At 38.4% G+C, this 21,997-nt stretch overlaps 15 non-coding genes across 15 annotated transcripts; all 15 read left to right on the plus strand.

The window, feature by feature from the left end:
• Positions 1-9: 9 nt before the first annotated feature.
• Positions 10-91, plus strand: TRNAL-UAG (transfer RNA leucine (anticodon UAG)). Its single transcript has one exon. It is a non-coding gene; the product is annotated as a tRNA-Leu (tRNA).
• A 93-nt stretch (positions 92-184) lies between these two features.
• On the plus strand, positions 185-266 carry TRNAL-UAG (transfer RNA leucine (anticodon UAG)). Its single transcript has one exon. It is a non-coding gene; the product is annotated as a tRNA-Leu (tRNA).
• Positions 267-359: 93 nt separating this feature from the next.
• On the plus strand, positions 360-441 carry TRNAL-UAG (transfer RNA leucine (anticodon UAG)). Its single transcript has one exon. It is a non-coding gene; the product is annotated as a tRNA-Leu (tRNA).
• Positions 442-711: 270 nt separating this feature from the next.
• On the plus strand, positions 712-793 carry TRNAL-UAG (transfer RNA leucine (anticodon UAG)). Its single transcript has one exon. It is a non-coding gene; the product is annotated as a tRNA-Leu (tRNA).
• A 93-nt stretch (positions 794-886) lies between these two features.
• TRNAL-UAG (transfer RNA leucine (anticodon UAG)) lies at positions 887-968 on the plus strand. The gene has a single exon. It is a non-coding gene; the product is annotated as a tRNA-Leu (tRNA).
• A 93-nt stretch (positions 969-1,061) lies between these two features.
• On the plus strand, positions 1,062-1,143 carry TRNAL-UAG (transfer RNA leucine (anticodon UAG)). The gene has a single exon. It is a non-coding gene; the product is annotated as a tRNA-Leu (tRNA).
• A 269-nt stretch (positions 1,144-1,412) lies between these two features.
• On the plus strand, positions 1,413-1,494 carry TRNAL-AAG (transfer RNA leucine (anticodon AAG)). The gene has a single exon. It is a non-coding gene; the product is annotated as a tRNA-Leu (tRNA).
• Positions 1,495-1,763: 269 nt separating this feature from the next.
• On the plus strand, positions 1,764-1,845 carry TRNAL-UAG (transfer RNA leucine (anticodon UAG)). The gene has a single exon. It is a non-coding gene; the product is annotated as a tRNA-Leu (tRNA).
• Positions 1,846-1,938: 93 nt separating this feature from the next.
• TRNAL-UAG (transfer RNA leucine (anticodon UAG)) lies at positions 1,939-2,020 on the plus strand. The gene has a single exon. It is a non-coding gene; the product is annotated as a tRNA-Leu (tRNA).
• Positions 2,021-2,113: 93 nt separating this feature from the next.
• Positions 2,114-2,195, plus strand: TRNAL-UAG (transfer RNA leucine (anticodon UAG)). Its single transcript has one exon. It is a non-coding gene; the product is annotated as a tRNA-Leu (tRNA).
• Positions 2,196-2,288: 93 nt separating this feature from the next.
• On the plus strand, positions 2,289-2,370 carry TRNAL-UAG (transfer RNA leucine (anticodon UAG)). The gene has a single exon. It is a non-coding gene; the product is annotated as a tRNA-Leu (tRNA).
• Positions 2,371-2,463: 93 nt separating this feature from the next.
• Positions 2,464-2,545, plus strand: TRNAL-UAG (transfer RNA leucine (anticodon UAG)). The gene has a single exon. It is a non-coding gene; the product is annotated as a tRNA-Leu (tRNA).
• A 93-nt stretch (positions 2,546-2,638) lies between these two features.
• Positions 2,639-2,720, plus strand: TRNAL-UAG (transfer RNA leucine (anticodon UAG)). The gene has a single exon. It is a non-coding gene; the product is annotated as a tRNA-Leu (tRNA).
• Positions 2,721-2,813: 93 nt separating this feature from the next.
• TRNAL-UAG (transfer RNA leucine (anticodon UAG)) lies at positions 2,814-2,895 on the plus strand. Its single transcript has one exon. It is a non-coding gene; the product is annotated as a tRNA-Leu (tRNA).
• Positions 2,896-2,989: 94 nt separating this feature from the next.
• On the plus strand, positions 2,990-3,071 carry TRNAL-UAG (transfer RNA leucine (anticodon UAG)). The gene has a single exon. It is a non-coding gene; the product is annotated as a tRNA-Leu (tRNA).
• The last annotated feature ends 18,926 nt before the right edge of the window (positions 3,072-21,997 follow it).

Consider the following 21,997-nt stretch of genomic DNA (forward strand, 5'->3'; position numbering starts at 1 on the left):
CGAAACGAAGGCAGTGTGGCCGAGTGGTCTAAGGCGCTGGTTTTAGGCACCAGTCTCTTAGGGGGCGCGAGTTCGAATCCCGCCGCTGTCATATTTCAATTTTGTAGAAAGTTTGTTTTAAAGGCGTGGGAAATTTGTTTTACAGCATTTAGACGATATTTTGGGAAATATAAACCGAAACGAAGGCAGTGTGGCCGAGTGGTCTAAGGCGCTGGTTTTAGGCACCAGTCTCTTAGGGGGCGCGGGTTCGAATCCCGCCGCTGTCATATTTCAATTTTGTAGAAAGTTTGTTTTAAAGGCGTGGGAAATTTGTTTTACAGCATTTAGACGATATTTTGGGAAATATAATCCGTAACGAAGGCAGTGTGGCCGAGTGGTCTAAGGCGCTGGTTTTAGGCACCAGTCTCTTAGGGGGCGCGGTTTCGAATCCCGCCGCTGTCATATTTCAATTTTGTAGAAGGTATGTTTTAAGAGGCGTGGGAAATTTGTTTTACAGCATTTAGACGATATTTTGGGAAATATAAACCGAAACGAAGGCAGTGTGGCCGAGTGGTCTAAGGCGCTGGTTTTAGGCACCAGTCTCTTAGGGGGTGCGGGTTTGAATCCCGCCGCTGTCCTAATTCAATTTTGCAGAAGGTATGTTTTAAGAGGCGTTAGAAAACCATTTAACTGCATTTAGACGATATTTTGGGAAATATAAACCAAAATGAAGGCAGTGTGGCCGAGTGGTCTAAGGCGCTGGTTTTAGGCACCAGTCTCTTAGGGGGCGCGGGTTCGAATCCCGCCGCTGTCATATTTCAATTTTGTAGAAAGTTTGTTTTAAAGGCGTGGTAAATTTGCTTTACAGCATTTAGACGATATTTTGGGAAATACAAACCGAAACGAAGGCAGTGTGGCCGAGTGGTCTAAGCCGCTGGTTTTAGGCACCAGTCTCTTAGGGGGCGCGGGTTCGAATCCCGCCGCTGTCATATTTCAATTTTGTAGAAAGTTTGTTTTAAAGGCGTGGGAAATTTGTTTTACAGCATTTAGACGATATTTTGGGAAATATAAACCGAAACGAAGGCAGTGTGGCCGAGTGGTCTAAGGCGCTGGTTTTAGGCACCAGTCTCTTAGGGGGCGCGGGTTCGAATCCCGCCGCTGTCATATTTCAATTTTGTAGAAAATTTGTTTTAAAGGCGTGGGAAATTTGTTTTACAGCATTTAGACGATATTTTGGGAAATATAAACCGAAACGAAGGCAGTGTGGCCGAGTGGTCTAAGGGGCTGGTTTTAGGCACCAGTCTCTTCGGGGGTGCGGGTTTGAATCCCGCCGCTGTCCTAATTCAATTTTGCAGAAGGTATGTTTTAAGAGGCGTTAGAAAACCATTTCACAGCATTTAGACGATATTTTGGGAAATATAAACCAAAATGAAGGCAGTGTGGCCGAGTGGTCTAAGGCGCTGGTTTAAGGCACCAGTCTCTTAGGGGGCGCGGGTTCGAATCCCGCCGCTGTCATATTTCAATTTTGTAGAAAATTTGTTTTAAAGGCGTGGGAAATTTGTTTTACAGCATTTAGACGATATTTTGGGAAATATAAACCGAAACGAAGGCAGTGTGGCCGAGTGGTCTAAGGAGCTGGTTTTAGGCACCAGTCTCTTCGGGGGTGCGGGTTTGAATCCCGCCGCTGTCCTAATTCAATTTTGCAGAAGGTATGTTTAAAGAGGCGTTAGAAAACCATTTCACAGCATTTAGACGATATTTTGGGAAATATAAACCGAAATGAAGGCAGTGTGGCCGAGTGGTCTAAGGCGCTGGTTTTAGGCAGCAGTCTCTTAGGGGGCGCGGGTTCGAATCCCGCCGCTGTCATGTTTCAATTTTGTAGAAAGTTTGTTTTAAAGGCGTGGGAAATTTGTTTTACAGCATTTAGACGATATTTTGGGAAATATAAACCGAAACGAAGGCAGTGTGGCCGAGTGGTCTAAGGCGCTGGTTTTAGGCACCAGTCTCTTAGGGGGCGCGGGTTCGAATCCCGCCGCTGTCATATTTCAATTTTGTAGAAAGTTTGTTTTAAAGGCGTGGGAAATTTGTTTTACAGCATTTAGACGATATTTTGGGAAATATAAACCGAAACGAAGGCAGTGTGGCCGAGTGGTCTAAGGCGCTGGTTTTAGGCACCAGTCTCTTAGGGGGCGCGGGTTCGAATCCCGCCGCTGTCATATTTCAATTTTGTAGAAAGTTTGTTTTAAAGGCGTGGGAAATTTGTTTTACAGCATTTAGACGATATTTTGGGAAATATAAACCGAAACGAAGGCAGTGTGGCCGAGTGGTCTAAGGCGCTGGTTTTAGGCACCAGTCTCTTAGGGGGCGCGGGTTCGAATCCCGCCGTTGTCATATTTCAATTTTGTAGAAAGTTTGTTTTAAAGGCGTGGGAAATTTGTTTTACAGCATTCAGACGATATTTTGGGAAATATAAACCAAAATGAAGGCAGTGTGGCCGAGTGGTCTAAGGCGCTGGTTTTAGGCACCAGTCTCTTAGGGGGCGCGGGTTCGAATCCCGCCGCTGTCATATTTCAATTTTGTAGAAAGTTTGTTTTAAAGGCGTGGGAAATTTGTTTTACAGCATTTAGACGATATTTTGGGAAATATAAAACGAAACGAAGGCAGTGTGGCCGAGTGGTCTAAGGCGCTGGTTTTAGGAACCAGTCTCTTAGGAGGCGCAGGTTCGAATCCCGCCGCTGTCATATTTCAATTTTGTAGAAAGTTTGTTTTAAAGGCGTGGGAAATTTGTTTTACAGCATTTAGACGATATTTTGGGAAATATAAACCAAAATGAAGGCAGTTTGGCCGAGTGGTCTAAGGCGCTGGTTTTAGGCACCAGTCTCTTAGGGGGCGCGGGTTCGAATCCCGCCGCTGTCATTATTCAATTTTGTAAAAGGTATGTTTTTAGAGACGTGGGAAAAACATTTCACAGCATTTAGACGATATTTTGGGAAATATTAAACGGGAAGAAGGCAGTGTGGCCGAGTGGTCTAAGGCGCTGGTTTTAGGCACCAGTCTCTTCGGAGACGCGGGTTCGAATCCCGCCGCTGTCATTATTCAATTTTGTAGAAGGTATGTTTTTAGAGAGGTGGGAAAACCATTTCACAGCATTTGGACGATATTTTGGGAAATATAACACAAAAAGAAGGCAGTGTGGCTGAGTAATCTAAGGCGCTGGTTCGGGAGTCTCGTCTTTCAACAAAGCTTTTATTATCGTTGTGGGGCATTTTTTTGTACTTTGCCTTCTTAAAACAAACCCGCTGACGTAGTGTAACGTGTCGAGGAGTTCCTTTAGTGAGTTGTTTTCATATTTATCAGTTGAAGGTAAATCTAGTTCACTCCTAAGTTTGTCTTCTTTATCTTTCTTCTTTGTACTTTTCAACACAGCTTCATCAACTCCGATTCTTAGCTCCACCACTAGCTTACCAAAAAAATCTTGCAAAAAAATGCTGATGCAAATTTTTTTGGAACGGTATGGCAGGCTTTCAAATGAGGTCATTTTTTCAAAACTGGTTTTCAATTTATCATTAAGTAATTTGTCGAGGCATATTTTAAGCGTTTGTACAAAGTAGTCCTCTCGCGATTTGCTAGATATTAGGTCCTTGCAAATCCCTAAAGGCTATTTGGAACCAGGGGCGGCGATATAGGGTACGCAGGGTACGCAACTGCGTGGGGACGCAGAAGGTTTGGGGGCGCATATTTTCGAGGACTATAAAGTGAGTAAGTTTTATAGTTGGCGCCAAAAGTAGGTAAAGACTGGTTTAAATTTGATGTATTTCAGTCTTTAAACACGAGTAGTTTATTTAAATGCGTTACGAGTTTTACGCTACTTCATTTTAACTTACTCTTCGAAGAATTAGTTCATAACGCAGGCTACACGCCGGAGACTTTTTAGATTATCTAGTCGCGTTACGAGATTTACTCTACTTTACTTAAAGTTTTACTTATTAGAATTAGCTCATAAAGCAGCATACACGATGGACACGTTTTTACTCTACGTTACATTTCTATGTTGGAGAGTTTAATAAGGAGACGGGTTGTTTAAATTTAAAAGTAACATGTAATATGATATTCGCAGTGGCGGCGCCAGGATATTACTATGGGTAGGCTACTTAATTCTTTAATTTGCCCCCCCCCTTACATACACTAACTAAACAAAACTGTGACAAAACCGGTTTATTTTTAATAATTTACAAAAGAAATGTACATGCCTGTTTAAATGTACTCGGAAGTAATTTTTTTAGTCGATGAGCATAACAATGCACATATGGGCAACATCCTCCAACAGAATTCTCCATTTTCACTTACAATTGTTGCAAAAACACTTGCCAGTTGCCACGCTTTATTTTATCTTTCTTTTTTTTTTTTTAGAAGCTCGTTATGAGCGATTGTAACGGGTGGGACATTTCAGTCCGCTCGTCCATTTGATTAATCAGGTGCGAGATATGTGTTACGGCCACGCCAACGGGGGCATACTTGGGAATAGGGTTGGGACACCCGTGGCGGAAGTATGACAACCACCCGTTGGGGGATTAGTGGTCGTCCTCACACGGCCATCCGCAAACTCTGCCTCCCGGACGCCTGGGATTACAGGAGTGAGCCACTACTCCCGGCTCTTATTTTATCTTTATTTAGGAAATTGTGACTCGGAGAGTCGGAAAACCGCGTAATTTATCATCTGTCTAACAATGCAACACTTTTTGAAGTAGCTATTTTAGCAACTACAACGAATAAAGGCTGCGTTCGAAAAAATATTAGAAATCACTGTTCAGTGTTCGCAACCTAAAAACAGCAGGCTTTTAATTCGGATTTTGATATTTCTAGTTTCGCAAATCATTTTAGGGGGCTGTTCGGCACCCCTTCATCTAGATTTGGGGCCCCTACAAGCGAAATAAAGCAGGCTGTAGCCTGCGTAGCCTACCCCTGGCGCCGCCACTGGATATTCGATGTAGTTTTATCTAAGTACCATCACGTACCCTATATCATTTTTTGAACAATGAAAAATGCTAGGAACCAGAACCGGAAACGACAAAGCGCAAATTTAAGAACCGGAACCGAGATAGTCCGAACCGTTGCATCCCTAATATCTATATATCGCCGTTTTTGCCCTTTCGGAAATCGGCCTTTCTTTATTTGTTAGGAGTGGTAATGGCGCCAGTTGAACCACAATATTAGCGAAAAATGCTGCTGTAGTAGAAGTGGGGTCTAAGGATTAAAATGACGGTGCCAGAAACAAAAAAGAAACATTTCACAAAACGGATTCTATTTCCGCTAACCATGCCCGATTCCGGGTCTTCGCGTATTTCCGCAAGTTCGGAAGATTCTAAGGCTATTTTAAGAAAGGTACTTTTGGTTTTTGTTTATTTTTTAAGGTGCATTATTTGTCAAGGATGGTTTTTGATTATTTTTAAGGTGTATTATTTGTCAAGGATTACAGAAATCCAAAAAGTTTTAACCGCTATTTATTATTTAGAAAGATATGATAAATATAAAATTGTTACTTGCCAGCAATTTTTACCTCTTAATATACGACATATTTTGAGATTTTCTCGGGAAATTCGAGATTTTTGTACGTGTTGGATAAGGTAGGACTGATGACGAATTACATTTAACAGCGAGATATTAATAAATTTTTAAAAAGTGTCCAAAGCGAAAATGTTTTTTTTACGGCGTATTCAATTCGCTAGATACTAGGTACGATGTCACCGGAAACGATGCCCGTAGGTGGGGTTAATATATGCATTCAAGAGGAGGGAAAACACCTTCGCGTGGGATCAATTCATATCTCAGTCGCTCTTCCTTGTTTAATTCGCACCACAAGAGACTATACTAGGTACTGTCCTCTAGGTCGCGTTATAGATGGCACAGCTTGATTAGCAAGAATGGGGCTGGGGTGGCGCCGCGCGCCCCCAGCACTCGAGCGAAGTCAGTGTGCGGCGCCGTGAGGCGCCAATACTTCGATGACGAGTCCAGTTTTACTTTTAATTTACACGTAAAAAATGTCGTATTTTCCGTGGTAAAAATTGATGGCAAGTAACAATTTTACATTTATTTTTCTAAATAATAAATTGCGGCTAAAACTTTTTGCATTATTGTAATCCTTTTGTTTTTAATGCAAAACATTATTTTTCGGGAATTAATACTTAAGGAGATATATTTAAAGGGGTCAAAAAAGCTACCTGTCTAAAAGGAAACACTAATTGCATACCGTTCAAGTTAAAATTGCTATATTAGTAAGTGGCTTCGTAATGACGACTCTTTAGTTAAATTAAACCATGAATATATATTGAGTACACGTGTTACATTTACATAGCGTCTGGATGACTATCCACAAGTGAAGACCACGTTCTCGAATCATCTAGGTCAGAGGGGGCTTTGACTAATATTTACTTAATATTACATTATTATAAATCTTCCTTTATTATTTATTAATAAGTTGAGTTTCCTTTCAAAATTCGACATGAACGAGATGTGCGAATGACTGGTTGATGGTCGGAAACACTGGTGGGCTGCTGAAAACGTAACTCGCTGTGGTCTGTGGTTCGTGGAATGTCTGGACGGTGAGTTCTGGATACTCTTGAGTTATGAGTTGGGGTTTGGGATAGTTCATTCGTTGTCGTTTCTGCTCACGAGTTGTTTTATCAGGTAGTCGAACTAGAGGAAATCTGTTCCGTCGAATGATACCATGGGCTTTTGATGTCACGTACGGGATCTTGCGGGTTGTCTGTACCTTGAATTCTCATATTGACCAGCCACCCGTTTTTCTGGGTTTAAGGAGCGTAAATCCTTTGTTCCTTGTCGGCAATCAAAGTTAACTTTTTGCGTCATCCTTCCAGAGATCCTGCTAGTCACTGCGCTTATAGAGATATGAAACTCTCACGAAAATGCGTCAAGAAAAATTCAAGCATCAAATGGCCGGGAGTAAAGCCATTTTTGCTTAGGGCATTGCAATAGTTTTCTCCCAGACGTCAAGGGGCGCCACCGTCGGCAAAAAAAATAGAGGGTCGCTGTGGGTATTGGGAGTTTCATATCTCTATAAGCGCAGGATCTCCGATCCTACTCTTCTCTTTAAATTGATAAACTTGCTTTTTGTGTTGAATTTTCGATTCTAACCATTCTGGCGTAGCTAGGACGGTAGTACGAAGTTGTCGATTCATTAATGGTTCTGCGGGACTGAAGCCCTTTTCTTAAAGGTGTTTCTCGGTTAGCTTACTTGGGGATTAATGGAGGTATTTGTATTAATTACGGAAAACTCATGAGGCGATTTGGATTTAATTAAAATTGATTTAACAAAATGAAAATTAAAAACAAACATTTTAAAAACGTGATGTTTGAATCAACGTCCGACACTACGTTTCGGGTCCTACAAGATCCTTTGTCAATTGTGAAGATTTAGTTGAAAACATGCTTATTTATAGATTTTTTACATTAGGTATAATGACGTCATATTTCTACACTTTATTACAAGAGAGGTTATATTATTATTTTTTATTTAGGTAAATGTAGATGGAGGGACGATGAGACAATTTTCGATATCCCATATCGGGGAAATTTCGCCCTCTTTATCTAAATTTAAGTTTCCGAATTTTTGCATAAGGATTTTTCTGTAAATTTACGTTTGAAATTATGTTTTTCAGTGTGGAGGATTTTTTTTAATTATAGGAAAAAGCTCATCTACGCTGAGGAAAAAGGAGATATATAAGTAACCCTGGGCATTTTACTGCGGCTAAGAAGGGACAGGTATTGAAAAAGCCCTAACTGGCATTCCACCTAATGACATCTAATTAAGTGGCATCGTACCAAGGGACATTGCCCTAAGTAGAATCGTACCTAGTGGCATCGCCGTAAATGGTATAGTACCTAGTGACATCGCACTAAACGGAATCGTACCAAGTGGCATCGCCCTAAGTGGCATTGTACCTAATCTGGTACTGAAATCTGGTGGAGATTGGTTGGTTGGTTTTTTATTCCGTTAACGTCGCGCTGGTTGTCATGGGTGTGCTTTTCTAACTCCTTCTTATTGACTTTTGGGAAGGACCGAGTGCTGATTGTTACGGCAACCTCTCAACGTCCAATGGCCGGGTTTCCACCATTTGTTCACGGTATTCGTGTTAGTACCAATTTGCGATCACATCGGGCGGGTTTCGAACCCGAGACCGCCTGCTTGACAGGCGGACGTTCTACCACTGAACCACCGACACTCATTACGCTTCATCGAAAATTAGACCTTCAGCTTTATCGGAAGCGTATATAATAGAGTATGAAATTTTGGTTTAATTGATATAGAACAAGATTTCGTGTAAGATTTAAATTATTGCACCGAATAAATTCTAATTTAGCGATTTCTCTATTGATTAAAAACAAATGCGCCACCCAGGTTTTGAACCCGAGCCGTTCAGTTAGGCAGTTGAGCGCTCTACCACAGAACCAACGATAACTCCTCTGCTATACTGCAAATAAGACACTCATCGTAAGCATAATAGTTAATAAAGTCTTGAATTTTTATACGAATAAAATTATGAAGGCCTAATCTGGTTTCCTCATTTCCCATTAATGCCAAATTTTTCCCAATTTTTTTCCCAATCGCCGGTCAGATCGGGGCCAATCTGGGCCTGTGTGATACATTTTCATTAATGTGGTTACGTTGGTTTTATTTATTTTGAGGCAAATTCTTCCGAGGAGAGGAATATTTTGGCAAGCTTGCCAACTTGTTTCATTAGAACAATTTTTAGAAATGAAACGAAAGGCACCTTGGAACTATTAATATAACCAAAGGAAGGCGTGTAACATTTTAAACGAACACTAAAATACATATATTTTGATTGTTGAAATCGCACATATGTCCCAATAAAAGCCTCTGTTAAACTCCAATGCGAGAGTCTGTAAAATAAAAGACAACGCTTTTCATGTTGCGGTGTAATTGATAAATTTCTTTAGTTTGCTTCCCTGATGGTGGGAATTAGAAATTCAGACAGTCAAAAGACAAAACCAAGAATGTATTTATTTATATTTAGGAAGAATGATTATGTTGCGACAATCGCCGGGCACGTTGAACCCCTTTCGGGGGGAAAGACAAAACGTCACCGGCGATTGATTTCCATCGCGTTAGGTGACGTAAATTTTAAGCAGCCAATGAAATACCGGGACTATTCGTTTTATTTTAAGCGGAGGAGCGTTCTGGGGGGACCAACGGGTGGTATGAGAGAAAGGCTAAAAACCGTCTCGACATAGACATTCTCCCTAGGTAAAAATAAATACATTCTTGACAAAACAAACAGTTGTAATAAGGAATTGTCTCCAAGGTATAATAATATGACCGGCTTTTAATGCATGGTAGGCTAAGCTATTGTGAGGGTCAAGGTTTTTCACTGCGCGTTGATGTTCTTTAATGCGAGTTTGTATTGGTCTCATCGTCTCTCCAACGTATTTATCTGTACATGCGCCACAAGGGATTTGGTAAATCACGCCATCTGGGTAAGATTTATGGTTTTCTGAGTTTTCCGTAATTAATACAAATACCTCCATTATTACTACACCATGACAAAAATCAGTAACTTTATTTACTTGTGGATTCTTTTAATCACATAGTGCAAGAGCTAACTGTATCTTCGAAATCCGTAGAAAAATCCTGTGTGTGTTCTCTACATTTTGTGATTACAAGATCTATAATTCTATATGATGGATCTTCGTGATAATTTTGTGTCATTGACTGTTTGGTATTAGAAGTCGACATCCAAGCATTAGAAATTCCTTCGATATAGTAATGTCCTGACAATTACGAAAACATTCAATATACTAACGGTATTTTCGATTTTTCGGGCCGTTCACTTGTAGTGTACTTACGAATTCGGTTCATGGTTTTGTATAGAAGTTGTGACTCTAAAATTCGCCAAATTTGGCATCTGTTGCTGGCAACATCGATGTGATGAGTTGAACATGCGCTGAGAGTTCATCTTGAAGTTCGATTGCTTCGACGACCTCTAACGGTTTCCTTGAAAAACCGTCAGCTTTAAGCAGGTCCTTCCTGGAATATGTATCACTATAGAAGTATCGCATCCGGCAAACTATTCATCGCTGGAGTCTTGGTGTCAAGTCATCTAGCTAATTCTCAAGTTATGTGGAGACCAAGAATATACATTTTAACTTATCACACGTCCATGCAAGTGCTTGTTGAAATAATGGAAATATGTCACCTGTAAATAGGACGTCGTGTTTTTGCTAAGCCTTCATATGTCAAAAAAAGCTACCTGGTTAAAAGGAAACACTTTTTGCGTACCGTGCCCGTGAAAAGTTTCCTTTATTTCAACAAGCACTATAATAACGGTCACATTCAGGTCCTGTCCTCGGATGTATTACTTCTTGGCAATTTCGTTGAAGATGGTTTATTGAAGCGGCTAATGGGAACGATTACACGAAGAAAGGCGGATGGGGCGTGGTTTATCTTCTAGAAATCACTAGCCAATTAGAGTACCACTCACAAATTACCTCTTATTATTATCATAAGTAACAAAATAACCAGAAGTATGACACTACCTTTTCACCCAATGCATTTTTTATGATTGTCAGTTTCGCCAATCACAACGTAAACCACTACGTACCGACGGACTTATCAGACTGAAAACTCTCCACGAACGGTTCCTAGTATTTGGAGGATGCCCTGAAAATCGCAGACGGTCCGCCGGCAGCCTTTTCAAAAGTGTAAATAACGCTTACTTTTGGAAAATAATGATAAATTATTGAATCGGAAGATAAAAACAAGAATGTATTTATTTATACTCAGGGAGAATGAATATGTCGAGACTATCGACGGACACGTTGAGCCCCTAACCCCGTCACGTTAAGGGGGTGGGGAGGAAAAAGAGAGGCGGTCTTATTTTTTGCGTCCTCGCTGCAGCGTTAATCGCGTCGAAAAACGTAATTTTTAAGAACCAATGAGATTGCAGTATTATTTGATTTTATTAAATAGGAAGAGCATACCGGGGGGCCCAACGGGTGGAATTGGAGAAACGCTAAAAATAATCTCGACATATTCATTTTCCCTGAGTATAAATAAATACATTCTTGATAAAAATAAGTATTATAAACACTGGCTCAATTTCAGAAGTTAGTTATTTTTGAATTTCAAACTTAAACGCCTGTACGCTCGTTTTTATCGCCATCAAACTAACCAACTATTTTACCAACGGAAAGAGTAGGAAGGGACAAGTTTCCTGTTCGGAAACTTCCTATTTCGCAATATCTCTACGACAGAAAATCATTAACCGAATTCGTTCTGTGCCATACTTGTGTTAATTATGTTACTTATGTTATTATTCTCAAAAATAAATAGACATAATCAGAAAGTCTCGCATTAGTGATATTCTGTACCTTTCAACAAACAATTATTTACGTCCTTCGGCATCCCCATATGGTCGCGTTGGATAGTTTGTAGGAATGGGAAGTAGTTAGCGAAAGGCCAAAAGAGGGATCCAACGTGTTTCCATTGTTACTACTCTGCTAAAAGGAATCTCTATAGATGCCCGAAATTGCCCTCCTGTCAACCCAGCCACTGATTTATAGTTTTACGATCGTCTTTAGAATCGACGGTGAATAGCGTATAGTGTGCATGCCGCGTGTATTTATTATTGAACTCGAACCTTTGCCAGATTTTCTCGACCAATGCTTACAATTATAGTAGTGCGCCTCGATATTATTGTTTGGTGTAATTGTCACCGAATGTGTGCGCGTCTTGTGATCTCAAGAAAGTGAAACACATGTGAAACACATGGGCGCTTGAAATAAAGCCCTACGTTTAAATTTGGTGATTGGTCAAACCATAGTGTCCCTCCACGTGACAGCCCGTCATAGTAATTCGATTGGGTAACGAAAAAACCAGGATGGACCCAAAAAGTCACGTGGCCTATACAACAAAACTGGAAAACAAGAAGAAGAATGGAAGAAGAGGACCCGTATCTCCGGACCGAAAGGAAAGGATGATCTTAAACACCCCGCTCCGGATGACCTTAATAGAAGGAACATAGTTTTCGCGCTGGTCGCAATCTATGGATGTCTCCAGCCAATTGATCAGTTATCGCCGGACCATGGTTTTCCTCTGCCGATCACCACCACGACATCGTAGACGATAGTAGTAGCCTCACCTTATCTCCAACGTCTCAAGCCTTCAACTCGTCTCTTCAACTCTACGAACTCTCTCCTCGCATCTACCTTTTTCATTTTATTTTCAAGTCTCGAGACCGACGATAATCAAGAATAGTGATGAGTACTTTTTATATGGCGCAATTAGTGTATATAGTAGACCGCGAATTTTTAGTAGTCTGGCATTGGTCGAGTGCATGCTGCATGTAGTTATTTTGGGGGTCATGTATATTAATCTAGTAGTATTTTATTTGTTAGCGGTATTGTTTGGTTTTTATTTAGTAGTTCGATTCGAAATGTTTGTCAATAGTAATTTTAGAAGTTGATCATTAAATCAGAATCTGGGTATGGCAAAACAACTTGTCCTTATTTAATAATTCATTAGCGTCCTTACGAACCATTTTAATCTAGTAGCATAGTGGTAGTATATGTCAACGCTAGGCACCTATAGGCCTATAGTAGTAGTAGAAAAGCGTTACATGTTTCGCGATGCTAAACACCCTGGAGAGATTTCCTACAAGCTCTTTAGGTCGGCCGCTTATTTTTCAGTTCTAGATGACTGGAAAAATAAATCCCAGCTCAATTGGAATTAATGTCTAAAAACCAGACAAGTTAATTTAATTTTTACGTAAAAGAGTTGTTTAGGACTGGAGTTTAAACTGAACTAGTTGAAAGGGAAAACAATGAAGACATTTGAAAAAAAAAGCAAAGCGTTAGAAGATTTAGATAAGTTAGACCTAGGCTTAGTGGCTGAATCTGTTGTTCTCCTCCTCATATTTTTCTTTCAACAATGTAAATTGAGAAACGATATCTTCATTGTGAAAAAATCGTCTACAGCATATTTCTTAACAATGATTTCTGTAACTCCTAGAATTTTCCATTACTATAACACAACTAAAACATTAAGTTTTGGTACACAAGTGCGCGTGGAGGCAACGAACTTATAGATGCTAGCTATTTCGCGGAGAGCGACAATTTTATGACCAGTTTTCGCATGTACCTCGTGCAATACCCTAAATTTGTAATCGCAGAAAGGGGATAAAGTAGTTTCTCAGATTACACGGCGCGAACTTGGCCTCCAATGCCAGACTTTCTGTTTATATCTATTTATATTTGTTATTATTATATTATCTTTTAGCACGAATACATTTTTGGTATTATTCTTGGGAAATCTGTACTTCAGTTCAGCTAAAAACATAATCAGCTAGGCTAATACCGAAGGCACCACCTTAGGCTTAAAGCATCAAGCGACATTTTAAAGCCTTTAATTCAGGTGGCTGGGTTACAATGCGTGAGAAATTTTTCTGATTCGTGGGGACAATAATCACTCCCACAGCAAGAGCGTGTTTGGAAGTGGGAGTCTGTCATTGGGGAGATAACCTTTGCTTAAGATCAGTGTCCACCGCAACGTTTACAAATATGTTTAAAGGTTTCCGCTCTAAAAATACGTTTTTACACGGATCGTACTTTAGATCCAGACATGGGCAAAATCACGAGTGATTATTAAGTATTCACTCTCACTCTTGAGGGAGAGTGGTGGAAAAAAATTATAGACCACTCCCGCTCAAGAGTGAGTGTGGCAAAAAACATTTTTAGTCCACTCTCGCTGAAAAGTGAGAGTGGCGAAAACAATTCTAGTCCACTCCTGCTTAAGAGAGAGAGAGCGGCGAAAACAATTCTAGTCCACTACCGCTCAAGAGTGAGAGTGGCGAAAACAATTCTAGTCCGGGAATAACTCCCGCAATAGAGCGAGAAAACCATTTTCTGCTACTATCACTCTTTCCGCACCCTTAAGTAGTTCACTCGGTGAAAGAGTTAAATAAATCAAGGCGATCACTTACACCCTTTTTCTGGGCGGAAAATTTGAAATTTCCAGCGCTTTATTCGAATTTTGTATAAAAACTTTAAAGGTAAGGCACTATGGTCTACTTTAAGATTTAGTTACCTTTTAGCCATGGTGATATGATTCAGTAGACCAATTGTTTTAAGTCATGGCTTAAATGGGTATTTTAAGGTTTGTTTCCCGATTTTCTCATTCATTGAGGAATTACTACTCGTAATTGAGCGTTATTGTTACACGATTGAAGAACTGGCTGACATTCATTTTACGTATGGAATAGCGGATAGTAATGCAGATGCTGCTTAACAAATTTACAGTGAAAGGTATCCAAACAGTGTATACCGATCCCACGAGCTTTCGTAAATGTTCATCGTCGATTACGTGAAACAGGCGCAACAGAGGTAAGATTTGGTCTGAACCCACTAGACTTTTTCCTGTGGGGATGGATAAAAGATCTTGTCTACGTAACTCCACTCGAATCAGAGGTAGATTTATTGGCAAGAATGCACGCCGCTGCGGAACACATTCGTACCACACCTATAGTGTTCCAGGACGTATGTTCAACTCTTATTTGCCGCTGCGGCCTTCGTCTAAGAGTTGGAGGACGACATTTTGAGCATTTGCTTTAAATAAATAAAATTGCGTTTCGCACGCGAAAATGTTTTGCGTCTTTCTTTTGTAAAGTCCAATTTTCCTCCTAAAACTAAAATGGGCTTTCCTATCTGGGTCCTTGTTTTCTTGTGGTTGAGTACAATAAGGCATATTTAACACAAACTTGAAAACTCTCTGACGTTTGTCCAATTCGTCACAGAGGATCGCGATGATTAACAAGTTGGCAAGCCAAAATATACCTCTCCTCGGAAGAATTGTCCCTAGCGGTATTAATTTCGAGATAACCCTCAAAGATATATCTCCCCAATTCAGAGTTATTTACTAAAAACGTAATCCCGGTTCAATCCCGCCCGGTATAAAATTTTAATTATAATTAAAATAATTGAGACGAAACAACCGATAATAATTTATTCAGAATATTATAAATTAAGTAGTTACAACAGTAAGTTAGACGTACTAAAACAATGCACAATTGAATTTAACCCTATTTACGGTACAAGTTTAGCAGTTAAATATAATACGAAGCCAATTTTAATGAAAGAAATATCTACAGAGGGTATTTGTATTTTTCTCACTTACGAAATATTTGCCGCATCGTTAACGCTCATTTTATTTCAACGTTCGTCCTTGATGAAGATACCGTAGAATATCGATATCTGGTAGTGGACGACTCGTAGACGTCCTGTTGACGTTTTGACACATACCGCATGAAAACGACCAATACCGTCCAATTTCCAATATCATATAATGACTCGCACACCCAGGAAATCAATGACTGCATTAGGAATCGTAGATATCCAAATATCCACACCAACAAAAAATTTATTAACAAGAAGCGAAACACTTACCATTCACAAAGCACAGAAAGTCACTTGACTAAACGTATATCAATATATGACCGAAGACGGAATAGTTAGGGTTCTTTATAAATAAACACAAACGAACCCAATTGTTGAACAGGTCGGTGAAGTTGGCCCCCCCTATCGCCATTTTGATAAATTAACTATTTGATTAAAATGCACCCATTACGCACCATTATGCACCACCAATACCGCATTATGCAGCCATTGGGCTCGGAAGGAAAAAGCCACTCTAAAGGGGGGGGGGGTAACTTTACCATAGCCCCCCCCCCACTTTGACTTTTCACAATAACAAGTTAACCAATCAAAGGCACTCATTATGCAGCGTTATGCACCACACGCCAATCATTACGAACCAGTATCATAATAGAGTTATTTAAAATTTTAAATGGGGGGGGGGGGTTTACCTCAACCCCCCCTTTCACCAATCGCGCCAAAAACGGTGTTATTCTAATGCACCCATTACGCACCGTTATGCACCACATTCGATATATTATGCACCATACTAGTTAATGGAAATTTTTATTTTTTACATTTTGGTCTATCCAAAATTTTTTTAAACAGACGGAGCAGATTTGAATTTACCTCAGCCTCCCCCATTCAATAATTAAGATAAAAATGGTGCCAATATAACGTAAGCTCTAGCGTAGAATTATCTTCCGTACTCAAATTATTAGGCACCATCACATTATATCATTATTTAATTATTAAATCTAATGAAATGCTCTGCAAAAGAATAACAGTATTTGCCTGGATAGCTTTTTCCGCAAACTCCCGGATTACAATTAATTATAATTTCGCATCACACTTACAATTTGTTCGCTGTTCAAAATATAATATAAATAATAAAATAGAAATTTATAAATAAAAATTTGTGGGTAGTCAAAATTGTTAATGAAAATTGTCAATATACTTATTGCACATACCCTTTTTGTATGGGGTAAAATAAACCGCTACAAATGTGTGACAAAAACAGACGCGATAAACATGAAATAGCCCACAAGGCCCTAATTAAGATTTAAGGCCGAAATAATCGGTAAATAAATATACACATTTGCGGTAAAAATAGCCACTTTTCACAGGAGCTATTCACCAATCCCCCTAAAAATTGTGTCTTGCATTATGCACCACAGTTGATTTATTATAAACCATACTAGTTAGCGGAAATAATTAATTTTTAAAATTTAGACTTTCAATTTTCAATTTTAGCGGGAAATGATTTTCGTCTAACCGACCTGAAATTGGTTCCATTCAATTGCACTCATTACACACCATTATGCACCACAGTCGATTTATTATACACCATACTAGTTAGCGGAAATAATTAATTTTTAAAATTTAGACTTTAAATTTTCAATTTTAGCGGGAAATGATTTTCGTCTAACCGACCTGAAATTGGTTCCATTTAATTGCACTCATTATGCACCATTATGCACCACAGTCGATTTATTATGCACCATACCAGTTAGCGGAAATAATTAATTTTTAAATTTAGGCTTTATATTTTCAATTTTTAGCAGGGGAAAATTTAAGTCTGCCCGCCCCACTTTTACTAATCCTCCTAAAAATGGTTCCATTCAATTGCACCCATTTTGCACCATTATCCATTATGCACCACAGTCAATTTATTATAAACCATACTAGTTAGCGGAAATAATTAATTTTTAAAATTTAGCCTTTAAATTTTCAATTTTAGCGGGAAATGATTTTCGTCTAACCGACCTGAAATTGGTTCCATTCAATTGCACTCATTACGCACCATTATGCACCACAGTCGATTTATTATAAACCATACTAGTTAGCGGAAATAATTAATTTTTAAAATTTAGACTTTAAATTTTCAATTTTAGCGGGAAATGATTTTCGTCTAACCGACCTGAAATTGGTTCCATTTAATTGCACTCATTACGCACCATTATGCACCACAGTCGATTTATTGTGCACCATACTAGTTAGCGGAAATAATTAATTTTTAAATTTAGGCTTTATATTTTCAATTTTTAGCAGGGGAAAAATTACGTCTGCCCGCCCCACTTTTACTAATCCTCCTAAAAATGGTTCCATTCAATTGCACACATTACGCACCATTATGCACCACAGTCGATTTATTATAAACCATACTCGTTAGCGGAAATAATTAATTTTAAAAATTTAGACTTTAAATTTTCAATTTTAGCGGGAAATTATTTTCGTCTAACCGACCTGAAATTGGTTCCATTCAATTGCACTCATTAGGCACCATTATGCACCACAGTCGATTTCTTATAAACCATACTAGTTAGCGGAAATAATTAATTTTTAAATTTAGGCTTTAAATTTTCAATTTTAGCGGGAAATGATTTTCGTCTAACCGACCTGAAATTGGTTCCATTTAATTGCACTCATTACGCACCATTATGCACCACAGTCGATTTATTGTGCACCATACTAGTTAGCGGAAATAATTAATTTTTAAATTTAGGCTTTATATTTTCAATTTTTAGCAGGGGAAAAATTACGTCTGCCCGCCCCACTTTTACTAATCCTCCTAAAAATGGTTCCATTCAATTGCACACATTACGCACCATTATGCACCACAGTCGATTTATTATAAACCATACTCGTTAGCGGAAATAATTAATTTTAAAAATTTAGACTTTAAATTTTCAATTTTAGCGGGAAATTATTTTCGTCTAACCGACCTGAAATTGGTTCCATTCAATTGCACTCATTACGCACCATTATGCACCACAGTCGATTTCTTATAAACCATACTAGTTAGCGGAAATAATTAATTTTTAAATTAGGCTTTATATTTTAAATTTTTAGCAGGGGAAAAATTACGTCTGCCCGCCCCACTTTTACTGATCCTCCTAAAAATGGTTCCATTCAATTGCACCCATTACGCACCATTATGCACTACAGTCGAATCATTACGCACTATACTAGTTAAGGAAATAACTTATTTTTTAATTTTGGACTCACATTTTCGAATTAAAAAAGTGGGGGCTAGATTAACCCCAACCCCCCCCCCCTTTCACCATAAGCATAGAAAATGGTGCCGTTTAAACGCACCCATTACGCACCATTATGCACCACAGTCGATTTATTACGCACCATACTAGTTAGAGGAAATAATTAATTTTTAAATTTAGGCTTTATATTTTAAATTTTTAGCAGGGGAAAAATTACGTCTGCCCGCCCCACTTTTACTAATCCTCCTAAAAATGGTTCCATTCAATTGCACCCATTACGCACCATTATGCACTACAGTCGAATCATTACGCACCATACTAGTTAAGGAAATAACTTATTTTTTAATTTTGGACTTTCACATTTTCGAATTAAAAAAGTGGGGGCTAGGTTAACCCCAACCCCCCTTTCACCATAAGCATCGAAAATGGTGCTATTTAAACGCACCCATTACGCACCATTATGCACCACAGTCGATTTATTACGCACCATACTAGTTAGCGGAAATAATTAATTTTTAAATTTAGGCTTTATATTTTCAATTTATAGCAGGGGAAAAATTACGTCTGCCCGCCCCACTTTAACTAATACTTCTAAAAATGGTTCCATTCAATTGCACCCATTACGCACCATTATGCACCCCAGTCGAATTATTACGCACCATACTAGTTAAGGAAATAACTTATTTTTTAATTTTGGACTTTCAAATTTTCGAATTTAAAAAGTGGGTGCTAGGTTAACCCCAGCCCCCCCCCCTTTCACCTTAAGCATCGAAAATGGTGCCATTCAAACGCACCCATTACGCACCATTATGCACCACAGTCGAATAATTACGCACCATACTAGTTAAGGAAATTTCTAATTTTTTTAATTTTGGACTAAAAAGGGGGGCTAGGTTAACCTTGGATGTCGTTACTTTAACAATACGGGATATGTTGATTTGATGTTTTTCGGCTGTTAAATGCTGTCATTTTACACGTAATCCTTTACAATTTGAAATTTTCTCAGTTTCCTGTTACAATTTCAAGGCTCAAATTTAAGGGAAGGGTTTTAAAATATATAAAAGGTGAGGAAAACCGATGGAAATTATTTTAGAAATATAATTTGCTTTTGAAAATTCCAAAAACAAAACTCTTTAAACCTAAAACATTTTCAATATCTGCGCCTTCATAGATCTCAGCTACTCCCCCTTAATTCAACCTTTCAACTGCTTTGATTAAAGCATTTTTTATTTAATATACTTATGGCTTCAATCTCAAATTCATCGATCTATTATTTCCGGTGGGCGGATTAAATCATGATTCTGTTAGATTACAATCACACCTGTATCTTTGATTTAAAATGATTTAATCATGATTAGATTTTTATCATGTTTATTAGGACACTTCGATACTAAGTGACCTACCCCGAGATTATTTCATTATTACTAACACAATAAAACAAAACCCCAGAAGCATTTCGTGGGTAAACCCTAGTTCAGAAATTCAGAATCGAAACCATTTGAGTGATGGCTGTATATTTTACAATTTCTCCAAGGACTAGAGCAGAACATGGTAAATTTAAAAGATACTGTAGTCTTTTAAACATTTTTACACACAATCCCTATGTGTAGTGTATTAGTTTCAAGTACAGTGTAGGTGCCCACCGCCGTTCGTTTGATTAATCTCGAACCGTTTGCGACACAAAATCCAACGATACGTCAATCGATTAGGAATAGAAAACCCTCGTCGTCATTGTTAATTATTTTAAAATAGGACGTCAAGAAGTTGGTCATTTGCCCAGTTTTTTTATACCGCCGTTTTTTTTTCAAATTGGAATGAATTTTGCGCTTTAACTCTCGAACCGATTGCATTGTAATATCAAACGATACATCAATCGATCGATAACGTTAAACCCTAAATCGATGAACTAGAAGTTGGTCATTTATACTTTTCAAATTTACAGCAAAACAGAAGAAGAAAAAAAAAAGGACTGGACATATTCTATGATGAGTATTTTCAAAGGAAAATGCTTGGACAGGGTGAATGTATTATTTCAGACGGTATTCTTAACACATCAGCGGGATTGTGTGTACGGACATGTCCGTCACATCTTGTTAACACGATATTTGTGGTTGTATTTTATAAAGATTTTACTCCTTAATCTTCAAGTAAGCTGTAGTTTTCTACAATTACCTATAACAACACCACTACACAGACCCCGACTAAAATCGCACCCCGTGCCGAAAAACATCAAATCAACATATCCCGTATTGTTAAAGTAACGACATCCAAGGTTAACCTAGCCCCCCCTTTTTTAATTAGAAAATGTGAAAGTACAAAATTAAAAAAATTAAGTTATTTCCTTAACTAGTATGGTGCGTAATGATTCGACTGTGGTGCATAATGGTGCGTAATGGGTGCATTTGAATGGCACCATTTTCGATGCTTATGGTGAAAGGGGGGGCTGGGGTTAACCTAGCCCCCACTTTTTTAATTCGTAAATGTGAAAGTGCAAAATAAAAAAATAAGTTATTTCCTTAACTAGTATGGTGCGTAATGATTCGACTGTGGTGCAAAATGGTGCGTAATGGGTGCAATTGAATGGAACCAATTTCAGGTCGGTTAGACGAAAATCATTTCCCGCTAAAATTGAAAATTTAAAGTCTAAATTTTAAAAATTAATTATTTCCGCTAACTAGTATGGTTTATAATAAATCGACTGTGGTGCATAATGGTGCGTTATGGGTGCAATTAAATGGAACCATTTTTAGGAGGATTAGTAAAAGTGGGGCGGGCAGACGTAATTTTTCCCCTGCTAAAAATTTAAAATATAAAGCCTAAATTTAAAAATTAATTATTTCCGCTAACTAGTATGGTGCATAAAAAATCGACTGTCGTGCATAATGGTGCGTAATGAGTGCAATTGAATGGAACCAATTTCAGGTCGGTTGGACGAAAATCATTTCCCGCTAAAATTGAAAATTTAAAGTCTAAATTTTAAAAATTAATTATTTCCGCTAACTAGTATGGTGCATAATAAATCGACTGTGGTGCATAATGGTGCGTAATGAGTGCAATTGAATGGAACCAATTTCAGGTCGGTTAGACGAAAATCATTTCCCGCTAAAATTGAAAATTTAAAGTCTAAATTTTAAAAATTAATTATTTCCGCTAACTAGTATGGTTTATAATCAATCGACTGTGGTGCATAATGGTGCGTAATGGGTGCGATTAAATGGAACCATTTTTAGGAGGATTAGTAAAAGTGGGGCGGTTAGACGTAATTTTCCCCTGCTAAAAATTTAAAATATAAAGCCTAAATTTAAAAATTAATTATTTCCGCTAACTAGTATGGTGCATAATAAATCGACTGTCGTGCATAATGGTGCGTAATGAGTGCAATTGAATGGAACCAATTTCAGGTCGGTTGGACGAAAATCATTTCCCGCTAAAATTGAAAATTTAAAGTCTAAATTTTAAAAAATAATTATTTCCGCTAACTAGTATGGTGCATAATAAATCGACTGTGGTGCATAATGGTGCGTAATGAGTGCAATTGAATGGAACCAATTTCAGGTCGGTTAGACGAAAATCATTTC

The sequence above is a fragment of the Leiobunum rupestre genome, chromosome 2 (assembly GCF_980474605.1).
Source record: "Leiobunum rupestre chromosome 2, qqLeiRupe1.1.hap1, whole genome shotgun sequence".
Lineage (NCBI taxonomy): Eukaryota > Metazoa > Arthropoda > Arachnida > Opiliones > Sclerosomatidae > Leiobunum > Leiobunum rupestre.